The sequence below is a fragment of the Coturnix japonica genome, chromosome 8, assembly GCF_054131305.1.
Source record: "Coturnix japonica strain WE chromosome 8, WE-NBRP24, whole genome shotgun sequence".
Taxonomy (NCBI): Eukaryota; Metazoa; Chordata; class Aves; order Galliformes; family Phasianidae; genus Coturnix; species Coturnix japonica.
This window is the reverse complement of record NC_140670.1, coordinates 28439373-28455923: the sequence shown is the minus strand read 5'-3', so window position 1 is coordinate 28455923 and position 16551 is coordinate 28439373. Positions and strand designations below refer to the sequence as shown.

The 16551-nt window shown below is 42.9% G+C and overlaps 1 protein-coding gene across 1 annotated transcript in view; it reads left to right on the top strand.

Moving 5' to 3' along the window:
• Nucleotides 1–16551, top strand: part of CACUL1 (CDK2 associated cullin domain 1) — an 80581-nt gene that overhangs the window by 25104 nt on the left and 38926 nt on the right. The window contains exon 3 of the mRNA XM_085554815.1: nt 12087–12224. The gene's annotated coding sequence lies outside the window, so the exon portion shown is untranslated. The remainder of the gene's footprint in view (nt 1–12086; nt 12225–16551) is intronic.

Sequence of the window (16551 nt, the reverse complement as noted above, 5' to 3'; positions counted from 1 at the left end):
CCTGTTAGAACAGTACATTCAGAGAAGCACTTTTAATCTGGTTTAAGCTGGAGTTGGATTTTAGCTGAAGTTGGTTTTATTCGAGCTGAGTTTGAAGGGAAATTAACCCTCAGTGTAAAATTAAGTTTACAGCAGGTGAATTAAAATAAGAGAGATTCTTTGATGCATTCCTATTAGCAGGTAATCCAGAGCCAGAAGTGTGGAGGCTGGGATTGCACTAAGGGCCCCGGTGTCCGTACTGTACAGGTTATTGGGGCTGTTATTGCAGTGATCTGGTGGTTTAGTTTGATCCAAGAGGAACCCAGTGTTTGTCCCCAGGCTGCTTTGTGGCTGCCACCAAGAGCATGGCAACCAGTGACCTGAGAAGGGAGAAGGATTGCTCACAGCTCAGAGCATCTCAAAATAATACAGACTGTGAAAGCAGATGTGGTTCTCAGCCTTGAAATGTGTTTTTAAAGAAATCTGGGTACCTGGGTTTATGCTGTCTTTTGAAGGCAAGGAAAAAATTGGCACTTTCTGGGTCTTGCTGGCAATCTTTGTGTAACTTTCAGATAACGTAATCTGTGAATTGTCTTGAGACGCACCAACAATTGCAAACTGTGAATAGAAGCTCTATTAACATGCTGCTCAGGGCTGCCATTATAGCACAAATTACAGAGTGAGCCAAAGGAAGTTTGAGAGCAGCCTTGTGAGCATTTAGAAGCAATCAGCCCGCACCCTGCCCCGGCACACATCCTTACACAATAGGATCTTTCTGATATCTGTTGACAAACTTTGGCCAATGTTTCTGCTTGCTGAAAGGTTTCCTGCCAATACAGCAACATATTGCAGATAAAACCTAATGAGCTGAGTTTAACAAAAAAATGCCATGTGGCTTCCTTACAGTGATGCCCATCTGTCGGCTTAGTGAAGCAGCAGTGTGCTGCAGCTGTACTGCTTTGCTTTTTATCAAATCAAAATAAAGCTGTGCACCCCAGAGTCAGGTATGATAAACAGGCCAGCAAATTGCCTTACATGGGTATCATACAGCTCCTTATCTGTCTCACTTTTCAGAGCAGCATAACCAGATGGCTTCTAACGGTGGGTGAAATTTTCCCTGTTATGTTTTTGGCATTGAGCTAGAGGGACGGAGTCCAGAAGTCCACCACCAAAACAACAGATATTTAAATTGGGCTGGGACTGAGATTACAGCCTGCAAACAGAACTTTTGAAATTGAAGCAGATTTCATTAATAGCAAAGGAAATGCCTATTTAGAGTGGGTCTGGTGGAACAAAAAAGACACAAAACAATGAAAAAAAAAGAGTCTTTGTGAGCAGCCCCGCAGAACAATGAGGAGGTTGGCCTTCCTCCAGCCTCCCGGCTGGCTGTGCATAGCAACTGGCCTTCCCACACCTCCCTTATTTATCACAGGGTGCTGGAAATGGGATGGTGGCTGCTGGCATCTCCCGCCGGGCCAATCTGCAGCCCAAGGTGCAGAGAAGCAATATTTCTGCTGGGGCTGGAAGCACAGCCATTAAGAGGGCTTGGGGATAGGGAGCATCTGTCCGTGACAGAAATTCCTGCTGGGAGCACGATGTCACAGCCTAAAGGCTTCAATTTCTCCTCACTCATGTTTTTCCTGGTTCATTTGGCAGACCAACCTGAAGTGTAAAATGCAAAAGGAATCTGCTTTTCCTTTAACTGGCCAGTAAGCAAATAAATTGGTGCTTTTGTCTAATCTGAGGCTTTGGCATCAGTTCCAGAATTGAGGAACAGGGATCTGGAGTCAGGAAAAAGCAGTTCTTGTTTGGTACACTGAGAGGAGAATCTTTGCTAATGTGCGTGCCGTGCCTGTGTGGGTGGGTTTTAAGTTTGCTTGGTTCGAGGTGTCAAAGCCAAGTGTGAAATTCATCCTTTGCTGCCAATGTGTACACTAACCTCTTCTATTGCTGGGAACATGAAGCAGATTTGCATGAGTTTTTTGCTGTCACCAAGAGCAGATGGAAGTTGTTTAAAAATTGTCACCGCTGATGAACTTTTTCAGCACATTACACTTTTGCAAATGCAGACATGGGAACATTTGTGTTGTAGCATGTGTGTGTGCAGGTGTCTGCTCTGTGGGTTGTCATGCATGCGAACATGTTGAAGGTTAAAACCTGGAGCTTCTCAATTGTGAGTGCTCAGGCTAAACAGAAACTCAAAGTGTTGTCAGAAAAAAAATGAAGAGGGGCAGAATTGGCAAGTTTTGTCCTTTGGTCATTAAAAATTATTTTGATCCACCATCCTCCTGAAGATTATGCTATTTGCATTCACGTGCCTTTGCATATGCCTCATTTTAGGCACAGATATCTAACAAAAGCTGTCCTCTTTCCCCTTACTGAATGTACTAAGCACTAAATGCCTTAGGAAAATAGATCTCTGGTGGAGATGAACAAAACAATAATAAATAAACTGTGGAGACACTGAAGATGGGTCAGGACAACCGTACAATCAGCATTTAGAACAAAGCAGCCCCAGTTCACTTTCTTCTTCTTCACTGTGTTGTGGGTGCATTCTATGGATATAAAAAATGAGTCTCTTGAAAAGGCTGTCAGAATTAACATGAAGAGCACTTAGTTATATTGAGTAGTGAAATATAAATATTCAGTTTGAATTTCCTTACTTTGGAAGTGGTGACAAATGCCGTGTTGAACTGGTTTTGCTTGAGCCTAGTGCTAGTCAAAGTTTGCTGGGCAACATTCTGAGCCACATGTCCCTTGGGAGCCACACTGGCCTCTTGCTAATGCTGTCACTTACTTTGCAAGCTCTCAGCATAGTGTAGGAGGCTGAGGGCAGCCCTGTGACCACAAAAGCCTTATATCTATCTGACTGTTGTTTCAAATTGCACTTATGACTGCATCTTTTTAACTCTCTTGCATTTCACCCCTGAGCAGTAAGCTATATGGAGATCCTTCTTGAGTAGAATAAAGAACATTGCAGTCCTTTTCCAAGATGCTGCCATTTGCCTAAAAGCATGTTGAACATTCTGACTTTCTTCCTGGTATTTTATTCATGACTTCAGTTCCTTCCTTTTAGCTGAGCTGTAGCTGAGATGAAGAATGAACAAGATGGCTGAGTTAAATATAGCACTGGGGCTGGAGCGTAACACCTTGTCCAGGGCTCTAGTCATAAAAGAAGAAAGAAATTACTTCAGAGGGGATTAAGCACTCTCCTGCTATAGAAGCTATATGTGAAGTCAAAGAGTGCAGAGTGCTGAACAGTATGCTAGGAAAAGGAAAATCCTAGGATGCTGACCTAGAAAATTAACACACTGCTTCATGGTTAGCTCAAAATGGAAGAGGAGTTTCACGACTCTTTTTCCTAAACCAGGGATAGCTGTGACAAAGCTGTGTGATGAAGTCACAGTTGCAGCTCCATTCTGAGTGTACCTGCAGGTTAGGTAACCTCTGTTGTCTTACTGCTGTAGTGAGGCTCTACAGGCAAGCCCAGAGATAAGACAGAAGGAGGGAAAGCTGGGTCAGCACTGCTGAGGAGGTAGATAAGCTGGGACTGTTGCTGCTGCATCTCCATCCCTAGAGCATTTGCTCACCTCCTGGTGATGGCACATGGGGGACCTGCTCAGACTGCTGTCTTTCTTTCTATGTAAAGGTAAATGCTGCTTCTGTGACGAGTGAAAGAAAACTGTACACTGAGAGCAGAGACATTGATCTGCTATCCTTCTATTGATTAAAGCAATCTGAAAATAGGGATGATTAACAAACTGTTTAATCAACATGTGCCCAATACCTTCCTCTGTACAGAAAACACTACAGTAAAATGCTATTTGTTCTGAGTGGGCAGCATAATCATCACAAAACCTATTAAATCCACACATGCACTAGCTTCTAGAAAATAATTTCCTCTCAATAACAATCTTATGTGGGGAAAAAAGGCTGCTGGATGCTAGTTTAATCCAAATTTGAGTGTCTCCAGATCTACATTGAAGACATTTGCCCACTGAGTTTCATGCCTTTTATTCGGAATGACTTACTATAAAAGAATGTGTCTCACATTTAGCGACCCTACACATTAGAAAGGGGTGAAAAACTGATTTTTTTGGTCTGCTGACTGAAGTAGAATGTGTGAGGGAAATGCTTGTGGGTTGATTCCAGCCCCTCCAACTTTTTGTGTCTTCCCATGGAAGTGTGAGATAAAAATGGCAAAAAAAGATTGTGTTGTCCAGAGCATTTCTTTGACACGGAACAAAATATGTTGTTCCGAAAACATGAAAGTGACTGGCCTGGCATGTCTTTACCAGGGAAAGAAAAACAACAAATGAACAAACTCAACAAAAACACACTATGTTTTCCAGTGTAAACACCGGAATCTATGAACTAGTTCAGTTGACCAAGTCTGCACTGTGTTTTGGTACAAATATTCTCTGCCTCTTTTGCTCACCCTCAAGAAATGTACTCAGTTCTGCCATGTCTGCTGGACATCCAGGCTCTGACTTCGCTATTCAGCAGGTCACCAGTAGCATCAGCACATCATGGAAGTGGGACAGCTGTGCAGAATCAGTGCCGGGTTCTGCTGGGCTCACAGAATGTGGGCACCACCTGTCCTTAAGTGAAGGAAGCTGTCTGTGTGTGTGTGTCCATGTCCTTGTTCACTTCGCTCCTGAGCATCTTGTGTTGGTGCAAACCAGCAGTAACTTCAAACACAAGAGGTTAGTGTCTATTGCAATGAAGTGACCTCTTATTGCTTGTGCTTTTCTCTAGCGATTCACCTGATCTTTACAAATGAGCAGCAATGCCAGCAACAACAAAAAATCTTTGCCAGAAATTTTGGTGTGACAGAAATGGAATCTGCACCCCAAATGTGATTTTTACATATTGTTTCTAAGTTTTTACTGGAGAAAGGATGTGGAAAAGGATACCTTACTGTCATTTAAAATGTAAGATCTTTCAATTTTAAAGTAAAATATTCTTTTTTTTTTTTTAATTATTACTTTTTTTTAGTGCATCTTCAAAAATTCTCAAATTTTTTAAACACAGAAAGGCAAAAGGTTGAATTTGTTCACAAGAATTTGTTGGAAATTGTATTAGAGATCTGCAGATATTGAAATGCCCCAAAGTCAGAATTCCTACCACCTCCTGGTTCAGACTCATGGAATTAATCACAGCATTTTTATTTGCTTTTAGCTTAGAAAAGGTGGTACAACTGTGTATGAGGCTTTTGTGGCTGCTCTCAGATGAGCTGGAATATTTTATAACATTTAATGGTCTATTTTCTTGTCCTGTACCAATTAATTAAACTCTAATGTTAGCAGCAGAAAGCTTAGTCAGTCCTGAAATGATTCTCTGTTAAGTTACTTCTATGTTTGTTGATTGAGAAGATGTTTTCCATTGCCTCAGTTCAATTTGTTCTCTCTTAAAGGCCATAATGTAATTTAGGAGCTTTTCCATAGAAGACTTTGGAAACTTTAATTCTTGGTTATTGAAGTAGGAGATGATACAAATGAGTGTGCTGAAAGCTAAGAAAGCCAGCCTTGATTCTTCATGAGAATTAAACTTCTCTATTTTAAGAGCTTTATCTCTCTTTTATTTGCTTTGTGTACCGTCCATTCTGATAATCTTTAGAAGGAGGTTGCTATTAATTGGAGAGGGAGAAACAGGAGTGAAAATTGACCTTCCAGTAGGAAGGAGCAAATCAATGAAAAGAAGCAGCATTCTTTGCTGCAGAACCTTGCTGTCTTCCATGCCCCAGGATGCTTCTGACCAGCTCCAACCCATGTATCACCCAGTGCCTGAATCTTGGCCTGCCTTCTCAAAGATCCATAGTGACAAACCCTAAAACGGCTCTGCTTTCTTAGAGACAAGACATAAACTCTTAATGTTCAAGTTCTCCCTGCACAGCAGAGGAAACATAACTTTGCCTGTTATTTACAAGGACTGTCTGGTGAGTTCCAAGATTCCAAGAACTGCAAATGCGCCCTCTTGGCCCTTTCCAACAATTATATATCTTTTCCTCAAGTCTTCCTACTCCAAAGACAACTCTCTGGCTTTATTTTCCAAACCCCAGCACTTCAATACTGATCTAACACAGAAGTGGCTGCTCTATGAGGTTAGTAATGCTATTCTGTTTGTGTGCAGCATGGAGAATCGTGTCTCATTTCAACCTGATAGGACTCTTTTACTCTTTTACTGCCTCTTTAGTTATTTCACAGAACCACAGAATGGCCTGTGTTGGAAGGGACCTCAAGTATCATGAATCTCCAACCTCTTAGAAAGCTGTAAGATTCAGCTGTAAACCATTACCTACTTTTACCCCATCCCCTCACAATTGTTTAGAGTTCTGTGATTTTTCCTGCTGCTCTGAATTTGTTCTTTTGTGTTTGCACTTCCTTTTGTTAGTGCTGGAACATGAAGGAGTACAATGAAACACTAAGTAAAATGAGGTCAAGGAGTCAGTCAATGGAATTGATAGGAGGTAAACAGAGCAAAGGAGTATGAAGCAGCTGCAAAATGAACAGGGGCTGGAAACTGGCAGAGAGCTTTTAGGCATTAGAGAAGAATGGCCTTGCAACAGATGTCACAGACTTAATTCATCTGAGGATGGAGGTTGATCAATTTATGAGCAATTTTGCAGGAAAGAGCTATTTCCAATAGCTGCAGTGAGTCCTAGCAACCTAGAAGGTCTTTTCCAGCACTGGTGTGTTGCTCTCAGAAGAAGAGGCACATGCAGTAGATGCTGTCATGTAGGCTGGCTCTTGTGCAGGAAATTTGTCATTTATTCGTGTTCCCCAAATTAGGATATGCCTGCTTAATGCATAAGTAGCTAAAAGACATGGGGGAATGACATAAAGGCTGCCATTGGAGAACGGGTAGGAGCACAGAGGTCTGGAGAGAGGTGAGATGGTGGAGGATGCCTGTTTCTGAACTGGGAGGTGAGTTGCAGATGTTTCTGCAGCAGCCACCCCGTGTGTCAGCTTGGCCTGTCCTGTGGCTCCATACCTGATGTTCTTAAAGCTAAAAGCACTACAGCTCAAGTAGTGGAAATAAACCAGGGAAACAAAGATATAATCCAGTGTGAAAGAAAACCCAGAGAAAACATGTCACATCACATGCTCTGGCAGAGACTTCAGGTTGGCCTCATTTAATCAAATATTCATGCTGTGGTTTTCCCTCCTCTTTCTGCAATGGTAGCCGACATTGATCACTGAAAGCCTCTGACAGAGAGATTGCCCTTGCTTCTGTTTCAATATCCCCTTTAGCAGCATCTTTTCACACCTTTGCAGATCTGCACTCCTGTTACCCCAGTTAAGGAGCCTTCTGCTCTGGGTTTGGGTATCACACTTGGGCTGTGCGTGCACGCTGATTTGCACAGCACACATCCAGTGTGCAGCTTGCTTTGACAATTCTGATGTGCCAGGTTTTAACATGGCATGGCACTTTTTAAGGGCTAAAAAAAAGGCCTTCATGAAATACTGCATCATATTATTGGCTATCTTGATTGTATTGTTCTTTCTCATTATGCAGAATCAAATTGTGTGCCTGCAGAATTTGATAAACTATAGCACTTCACACATCTGCAACTGCCTAACTTGATTACAGTAGTTTAATTCTGCTTGATATCAATCGGCTCTGTATGCAGTAAGATTAATTATTGCTGTCACTTTGTGAGCACCGTGATAAGAAAAAATAGATTCTGAATGGCAGATGCAAATTTGTTGGGAGCAAGAAGAGTGATTTTGCCTCTCTTGCTCACCAGAGATGGAGAAAACCTGCAAGAGGTGAGCTGGCCTGGGAAGCGATGTGCAGACTGGAGACAGGAGATGCACCTGCTACAGCTCCCTGCTGCAGATGGGTACCTGTTAGCGGAAACCAGTTTCTCTGCCCTGTTAGTGCTCCAGAGCATCCCAATTACATTACCCAGTCAGATTGAATTTATTTGCAGGTATGCAGCAGTGAACATAGAAACTAGCTGGTCCCAAATGTTTGTCTTAAGGAGACTGCTTGTACTGTATATTTGGCTCTCCTACACTGCATCTCTTTATAGTGATTTACACTGACTCAGAGTGGGTGTAAAGCATTGCCAGATCTGAATGGCAATAATTTCCACCTGCTCTGAGCTGCCATAAATGACTGCACAGGAAACTTGGACTGAAAAGCTGCCTGCTGTTGCAGAGGTGACAGACATAGATGTTATTTTTGCCTTGTTGTTGTATACTGGCACTGTGTAAAAGCCATGTGGAGCTGTAGATTAGAGTTTAATTCTCCTGGATACCTGGTATGTGGTCTTGCTTCAGGGGAGCAAGCTGCCCCAGCCCCAGTGCAGACTGTATAAGGCTCTGGAATGTGAAGCAGCAGCAAACTCATCTACCTTCCAGCTTGGAGGGGGTAAAAATGTATGCTTTGGTAGATGACAGTTTGGGAGTCACCTGTGATGTTTTCAGGACTAAATCATAGAATCAGAATGGCTTAGATTGGAAGGAACCTTAAAGATCATCCAGTTCCAAGCCCCACCATGAGCTGGGTGCTCTCCTCCAGATCAGCTGCCCAGGACCCAACCAACCTGGCCTTGAGCATTTCCAGAGATGGGGCGTCCATAGCTTCCCTGGGCAACCTGTGCCAGCACCAAAAATAGAAGCCACAGGTATTGCTGGTTTCTTCATTAACAGCTGATGACTGTGTGTTTTCATCTGTAAACAAAACAGCTTCTGGAGATCTTAAAAATGCACCTGAGGCTGAGATAGGCAGCAAGATGAGGTTTGCTAATAAGAGAAGTAACTGAGGAAGAAGGCAGTCACAAACCTTTCCACAGGGTGTGGGATGGGTCTGATTATGTGCTTGGGGGGCTGCTCAGCTTCCATGTCCTCCAGCACCAACTGTGCCTGTACTCTGCAGCCAACACTCTTTCTGCAGAGCGAGCTGGGTTAGGGACTCCCAATGCCATGACTGGCTGATGAGCTTGTTTTCTTAGGTATCAAACTTATTTCTCTGTTGGTGATGTAAGGAGCTGAAATGCTGTGAGCAGTCCCCTGGAAAAACTGAAGTTTCCTTTGCTGCATCTGAGATGAGCCCTGAGTTCCAGCTTGGCTGTTCTCTTAGAGCCCTCCCACACTTGTAATTTGTAGGAAGTTTCCATGAAAAGCAATCTATATGCCTACAACTGTGACTAAAAGCTCATTACTAAATCAGCCTGTGGACAGATAAGAAGTGGGGATACACGAGTTTGGCTTTTCTCTTTCACTTCTCCATGGCGTGGGCTTGAGTATCTGCTTTTCCCCAGTATAATAAAACTTTTATACATAAATTACATCAACGTTCATATCAACAAAGCCCTAAAATGACCGCTCGCTAACAGAAAAACATTTGCACATCTTTTCTGTGCTTGCATTGTTAGGTGGCACAAATGAACTCATGGATTCCAAAAATGAGCAGAACAATTTTTGTTTAACAAACGTTATGAAGGAATTAACCACAGCTACAACCTTGCGCTGTCCTTTGCTTGTGCTGATGGTAATTGGTTTTGTGATGGGGCTGTTCATCAGACAAAACTGGCTGGGTGACCTCTCATCTCCTCTCCAAAGCTACAGATAACTAATTTTCATGTTTGGTTTAGGGTGGACATGAATAAGTGACCTGTCTGAATGGGAAGGACTTTTCCAGTTTCTTCCATTGCTCTCTTTATTGTGGTCTTGATCTTCTTTCCTTGGATGCATTTCTACTGCCATTCTTTTGTTAATACAGTTGTTCATTATTTTTCTTAAATACCTTGCCTTTACCAAGAAGCACCTTGGTATGTTTCAACCACTGTTCTATTAGGGAAATGTGCAAAGCTGATTCAGCTGGTCAAAATGGCTAATGCTCAGAACCTGAATCACTAAAGAGTGTAGGTCTCTCGGTTTCTCTCCTCATTTCTCCCTGCTCAGAAAATCACACAGTGTGTATTTTCAATAGTTAAGAATACAGGAAGGGGAGGAGGTGTTTATCACAGCAGTTTGAGTGCTGGAAAGGGACCATTTGAAAAGGACAGAGGATAAAAAGCCATGAATCAATATTTCTGTGTGCCTTCTGCTGCTGTTTATTTGAATCCATTTGTTTTGCTGACATATTTCCCATGCGGCTGGAAATGTTATTTCCTTTGATAACATCAGCAATTGATGTGCTGCATTTGCTGTACAGCTAGGTGTATCCCAGCCAAAGGGATGTCTCTGACTCTGTGTTTGGTGCTTTAAAAACAAGTGCAAGTTCACTTTTATCACTTTTAACTCCCAGCTGTGCTCCCCTGCATGATGTGGGCTTTGCTGTGCTGCTGGGTGATGCCTTTCTCAGGGAGTGAACCGACAGTGAACAAATTGCTTCTGACCGAGGGCATACCATTACTTTAGCTGCATGAGAGCTCTGGGATTTCATGGGATGCAAAGTGTGCTGGAATGAATGCCCTGGGGGTCTAGCAGGTCTGCTGCTGATGGATGCCAGGCAGTGGTGGGGAGAGCATGCTGTCAGCAAGAAGCACTTCTAGAAGTCCTCAGAGCTGGAAAGGACCACCATGCTGGGAGCCAGAATGCATCACCCTTTGATTTACTGAAAGGATCCTTGTAACAGAATCCACTACTCCCTGCACTGGCCGCAGCCCCTAATTACAAATCTTCATTGTTGAGCAATATCCTTTCAGCCAAACCTTCTATTCTCTACATGTATTATACATATATGTACATGCAAACTGTATTTCAACAAAACTGCAGCTCCTATGAGAAAACACAAGGTTTTTTAAACCACAGAGCTGTGTTTGCTGTGCTGTGCAGAGGTACGAGGAGACAATTTCTGTTTATCTGCCTTCCTTTCAGTACGTGCACTGATAAGACGTCACTTACACTACAAACTCCCTGGCTTCACGTAGGAGTAATTTCAGTGAATGGCATATTGCCTTTTTTTTTTTTTTTTTTTGGTAAAAATGCTTTTACACTTATGTAAAGAATGTATCTTGGTCTCTCTCATCATCATCGGTATATGGAAAAAGCAATTACATTCTCTTTCAGTATTCAACAAGGAAGGAGAAGCTTTCAATGAATCACAGCATAAAACGATTCATGCTCTGGGGGGAGAAGGGAGAGGAGGGGAATGAAACAGAAAACATTTCCTGTGTGTTGCCTGCTTTCAGTGACCTAGAAAAAACACAGTTTTTCAGCCTCTCCATAGTTACCAGAATATCCATTTTTTCTTTTTACATGCTGTTTTGTTCTCAGAGCCCGGCACCTGCAGGAGGTGAATTCTGTGCTCTTTGAGTATACGATCAGTAAGTGGAGAAGAGCATATTCTTCCTTTGTAAAAACGTTCAGCAGTCTCCAATAGCTTTTCCTATTCAGGAGCTGCTCAAAGGAACATACCTTTCAAATGTGATTCCTGCTATTCAGGAGGTGGTGCTGAACAAAGCTGAGGCTGAATATGCACCTCTTCAAGGGAATTCTCCCCTTTTCAACACATAGCTGGTTGAATTCCAGTTCAGACTGGCTGCTCTTTCTACTTTTATAAAGATGAAGATGCAGATATGACATAAAGGGACACAAACCATCAAATGCAGTTGCCATTGACTCGAGTCCCAGTGCACATGTTCATAAAGGAACCAAGAATCTGCTGCTTCTGTATGGTGAGGGTGTGGAAATAGATAAATAAAATGGAGAGTGCTCCAGTCACCGGGGTTGTTCTTTTTGTCCTGCCCAGCAGCTGCTCAGGACATGGGGCAGAACAGAGGTTTGTTACTAAATCACTGCCTTCTCAAGAGCCTGGTTCAGTGGGACCCTGGTCCTGGGTGTCCAGATAGAGCAGATAACAAATGGCAAAGATGGGGTGGTCCCTTCCAGCACCGTCATTCTACTTCCACCAGGCTAAGCTTCATCGGGGCAATGGAAAAAGCCAGAGAGATTTTCTGGAAAGCATCATGGGAGGAACAACTTGTGAATAGCAGCCTAGGTGCCCTGAGATCTTGTCAAGAGCTGTTATAAAAGGAAGGTTGCTACCTCCATGCTGCATGAGCTGTGGCACAATCCTGCTCCTGCTTGCCCAGAGCAGGCACCTATCCCAAATGCTTCTCTTTTGACTCACACTCCATGTTCTATCCCCAGTGAGAGCAGAGCACCAACATCGAGATGGGGACAGACAGAGGTTGTCGTACCCAGTTCAGTCATTCCTGAGCCTCACTGCCAATGTGGAGGGGATTTACAGTACACAAGGACTGGGACGGCTCTGGGCACACCTTCGAGGTAAGTTTCTCAGGGAGGTCACAGTACTCAGTGTTTGGTTTCATCACTTTATTATTATTATTTTGAAGAAATCTGGTGTGTTTGGGTACATGAGAATAGTTTATTTGAAATTAAAATCTCATCAGCCAAACACTTTCTGATATTGAATTCATAAATACAGATTAGCAGCATTGGTTTGTTGCAAGGTGTTCCATAAGCTTTTCATGACTGCTCACGAACACACTGAATTATAAGCACAGAACAGCCCTGTGGATTAAATGCAGCATTTCTTAGCATTGTCTGAAGCCTGTTCTCTTAAACAGCATTTGACAGGTGAATGCAACAGAGAAAACATGGTCCTGGTGTGTGCATTGAAAGCAGATGCAGCAATCTAAGCTCAATTGCTCAGAGTGGGTAGCTGCTGCAAAGCTGAGACGCAGAGGGTAAATAATGAGGGGCTATTTCTGCCCTAGTAAGGAAAAAAAAATAACATGGGGGTGGGAGATTGTCTTGAAAACAATCACTTCAAATGATTTTGGAACTGTATGAGCTGGAGATGTGCTTCATTTATACTGAAGGATGAGCCCAGAAGCTGACCTCATTCCCCTTATTTTTGCCCCATGGGCTTTTCTTCACTTCTTTTGCTTAAAAAAGAAATCTTTAAGGGGAGCAGAGAGTCATTTCCTGCCTGTGATGCTGTCCCACCTGGGAGGCTCCTCGCTGCCTTTTTTCCTTGTAAGTAACAGCCTATTGACTACAGAATTTTATTTGTATAATCCAGCCAGTTCCTCCATAGAGATTTATTTATTTGTTTTTGCATAGAAGTTCTTTAGTAAAGCAGCACATAAAAGCTCACTTACAGTATGCTCATTCTCATAATACCTCAGCAGAGAAGTGTGGATGAAAACGGTATGAAAGATGGTGAGGTTCAGCTGACATTCCTCACTGCAAGAGAAAGCAATCCTTGCACTTTTCTTAATTATGTGCTGTAGCAGCAAGTCCTGTAGTAATATTTTCACATGCCTGGAGCCACAATGATGAATACACATAAGAATATATTTGTTTGTCATTTTCTTATGCCCTATTATTCACTGTAAATTAAGTTTAATTTGTTTATGTTTGCTCCTGCATTGCTTTCCATTCACTTTGCTGTTTAGTAGTACCTACCTTTTGACTTTGATCCTGAGTATCTGGTACATATCAAAGAAATAGCACCAATAAATTAAGCTGTTTAAAAGTGAAGCCCCTTGTCCTAGGCCTGGGCTTATGTAAAACCTGTAGAGTTACCATGTAAAGCATCAGGAGTGCCATGTTAGCTCTGCTGTCACTACTGTTCTGCCAGCCAAAGTTGCCCTGGAAAAGAAATACGGCTTAGAAGTTGTTGTCTAAGAGAAAACCACCTTTTATTTTAGTGCATTAATAGGAGAGAGTATTGTCTCTTGATATTGGTTTGACTTCAAGGTGCTGGTGTTTTAGGAATTGTGGTGGTAGGGGCTGTGAAAGAGAAAGGCAATGTCTGCCCTCCACAGCCTGAGCTCTCACTACCGGACAGGAGCTAATGAATGGACAGAGGCAGGGAGGCAAGGAATCATTAGGCGCTGTTTGTCACATGGTGCCAGCACTCTCATGGCCCAGCACTTAATGATTTTATTGACATAAAATCAAAGGAGAATTTTGAGAATAATGAGGGTAAATTTGCAGATATAGCTGCATGGGCGAAAGCATAAAGGTGCATGCCCGAATGTTTTAAGAGGGAGATAAGAGCTTTTAGCATGAGAAGAGCGAAGGACAGAGTTGATTTCTTGATGCTTAATGAAAGATGAGAATTAGATCCTAAAGGACCTTGACAGTGAAACATCTGTTTGATGTGCTGGAGAAGGGGATCCAGAAAGAAAGTCAAGTGGAGTTGACATGGTTTAATAACATGATCAACTTGATGGATAAGAGGGGAACATGAGCACATCTGTAGAGAGAATGTGAACAAAAGATGTCACTGCAATGAGGAAAGGGGAAAGAATCTGTCAGGAAAGCTGCATCTTCAGGTGGCTGAGAGAGGCTGTGCCAAAGTGTTCTTTCATTCCCAAGAATGCCAGGATGTGGGATGTGGAGCCTATGCAGGGCAGTACCCAGGATATGTACTGATTTGTGGGTCTGTACCCAAAAAACTGGCAAGGGATGGAGGTAAGTTGGTGAGCAGGGAGAGGAATTAAAAGGTCTCTTTGAAGTTGAATGCTGCATTGGGATTGTACTGCTGGAAGGAAGGCAGGAGGAGAGAAAGTTAAGCCTGGGATTAAGACAGAACCTGGGTTCTGTATTGGTAATGTCCCTTCTGAAAAAGAGAAAGTGAAGCCTGAGACACAAACAGAACAGGGCTGAGGAGGAGAAATAAGTGAAGAGGTAGGAAGAAACAAACAAACAAACAGGCAGGACAAGATTTTCAGTGGTGAATGATACCAAAGCCCTGGACTGATTTGGGAGGATGGAGCTGGAGCACTGACTGTGAAGTCTGATTAAGACAGGACCACTTGTTGCTCTGGTAATTACAGTAATCATGAGGGCGAGGGGCTGGTGCCTTTGTTCCTTGGCTAATAGCACTGTAATCTCTCACATTTCTTCTTTCTAAGTTTGTCTGTAAAACCTCCTGCATTTGTATTATCCCTTTCACCCTATGCTATTTCCCATTTTGAGATTTTGGAAGACCTAAGAGCAACTGCTGACTTTTGAACCTGACCAATGCAGAATGGAAAGCAGCAAGTGGTAGCAGATCCCACAGAATGTGGGGAGAGCCTCCTTTGAGTACTAAATGAAAAGCAGAAAAAGAAACCAGGCAATCACTATGATAACCATAGACTGCCATGCTGCTACCCCAGCGCATCATCTTATTGAAAGAAAAATATTTCATGGACCTGCATTTCCTGTCTTACAGTTACAGAAAGCGATCCAGTTTAAAACAGACACAGTGAAAGCATGCATTATTATCCAGCAGGGGGAACCATGGATTCTGTTTTACTGTTCCCAGAGAAAATACCGGGAATGAAGTTAATAGCCACTATCTAACATGAAACAAAGATAGGCGCCAGTCCTGCTGCTGCTGCATCCTGCTGGCTCTGCCAGCTGGGTATGTGGTGCCCAGATTGTTTTTCATAAAGTCTTAGATGTGAAAATAAGTGAAAGATGTGATGCAGACAGCTTTCCTACCACCTGGTCAAAAAGTCCTGAACATACCTGTTTTTGAAACAGCAAGAGAAGAGCTGTGTAAAGCTCTAAAGCATTTTGCAGGACCAGTCATTAGGAGAGTACCGTACGGAAGGCAATAGTCTGTGAAGGAGCTGGTGCTCCTCTTCCTCTTCATATGTTGGTTTTGTTTATGCAATGATTCTTCTTCCCCAAAATTCTCCTGTGACTCTTGCACAGGTATCATACAGCCAATATTCAAGCAAATACCTGACTGAGATGCTTTCACTTTTCCTGCTTTATTGCTCAGAAAACGTCACTCCTCTGTGTACGAGCCCTGCAGATATCTGGCTCCACCTCTAGGAGAATGACAGTCCGCTTTACCCGACAAGCTCCCCATCACACCTTATACTGCTGTGTGCTTGTGTTTCAGTTATTATTTTGGGGAAAAACAAAGTCAGACCAGAGTGTGTTGTGACACTGACAGTACTCGGTAGCAGCACACACCTTGGGGACAGTCCATGAGGAAAGAGTTTTCACTCTATACAGTGGAAAATAACCTGGATCAAAGATTTAAAGCGACACAACCAAATCACAGCAAACAACCGTTGTTAGATTCTCAAAAATTAGTACCTGCTTCATTCTGTTATTGATGTTTATTTTGCAGAAACAGCAATTTTCACAAACTCCTGCATATATACATTGTGAGAAAGAAATGAACTGCCAAATGACACAACGAACAAACCTGCTGTGCTGAGGCTTGAGTTTCCTTTTGCTTGAAGTCCAGCAGCACTTGTGTGCTAAATGCTGTGCTTTCAAAGAGCTCACAATGGGCTGCACACACACGCGGAGATGTAGGTTGGAGGAAGATTACCGGGAGATAATGGAGCAAGTCAAATGAGAAAACATGATGAAACAGCAGAAAATGCACACTCTGCTTTGTTTCTTCTTTTCGCATTAATAAAGCCGGGGCTGTTGTGTTTATTGCCAAATGATAGCCTTTAAGTGTGTGTGGGTAATGACCTGCACAGCCCCACCAGCCCCTGGGGAGCGTGCTGACATTAACACCTCAGTGAACTGACCTGCAGCCTTATGCTGCACTGCAGCACACCATGTAGCAGCCTAAGCTCATTCCTGGGAGGATAGTGCGTGGTGCTGTGCTAGGAGCTCTGGG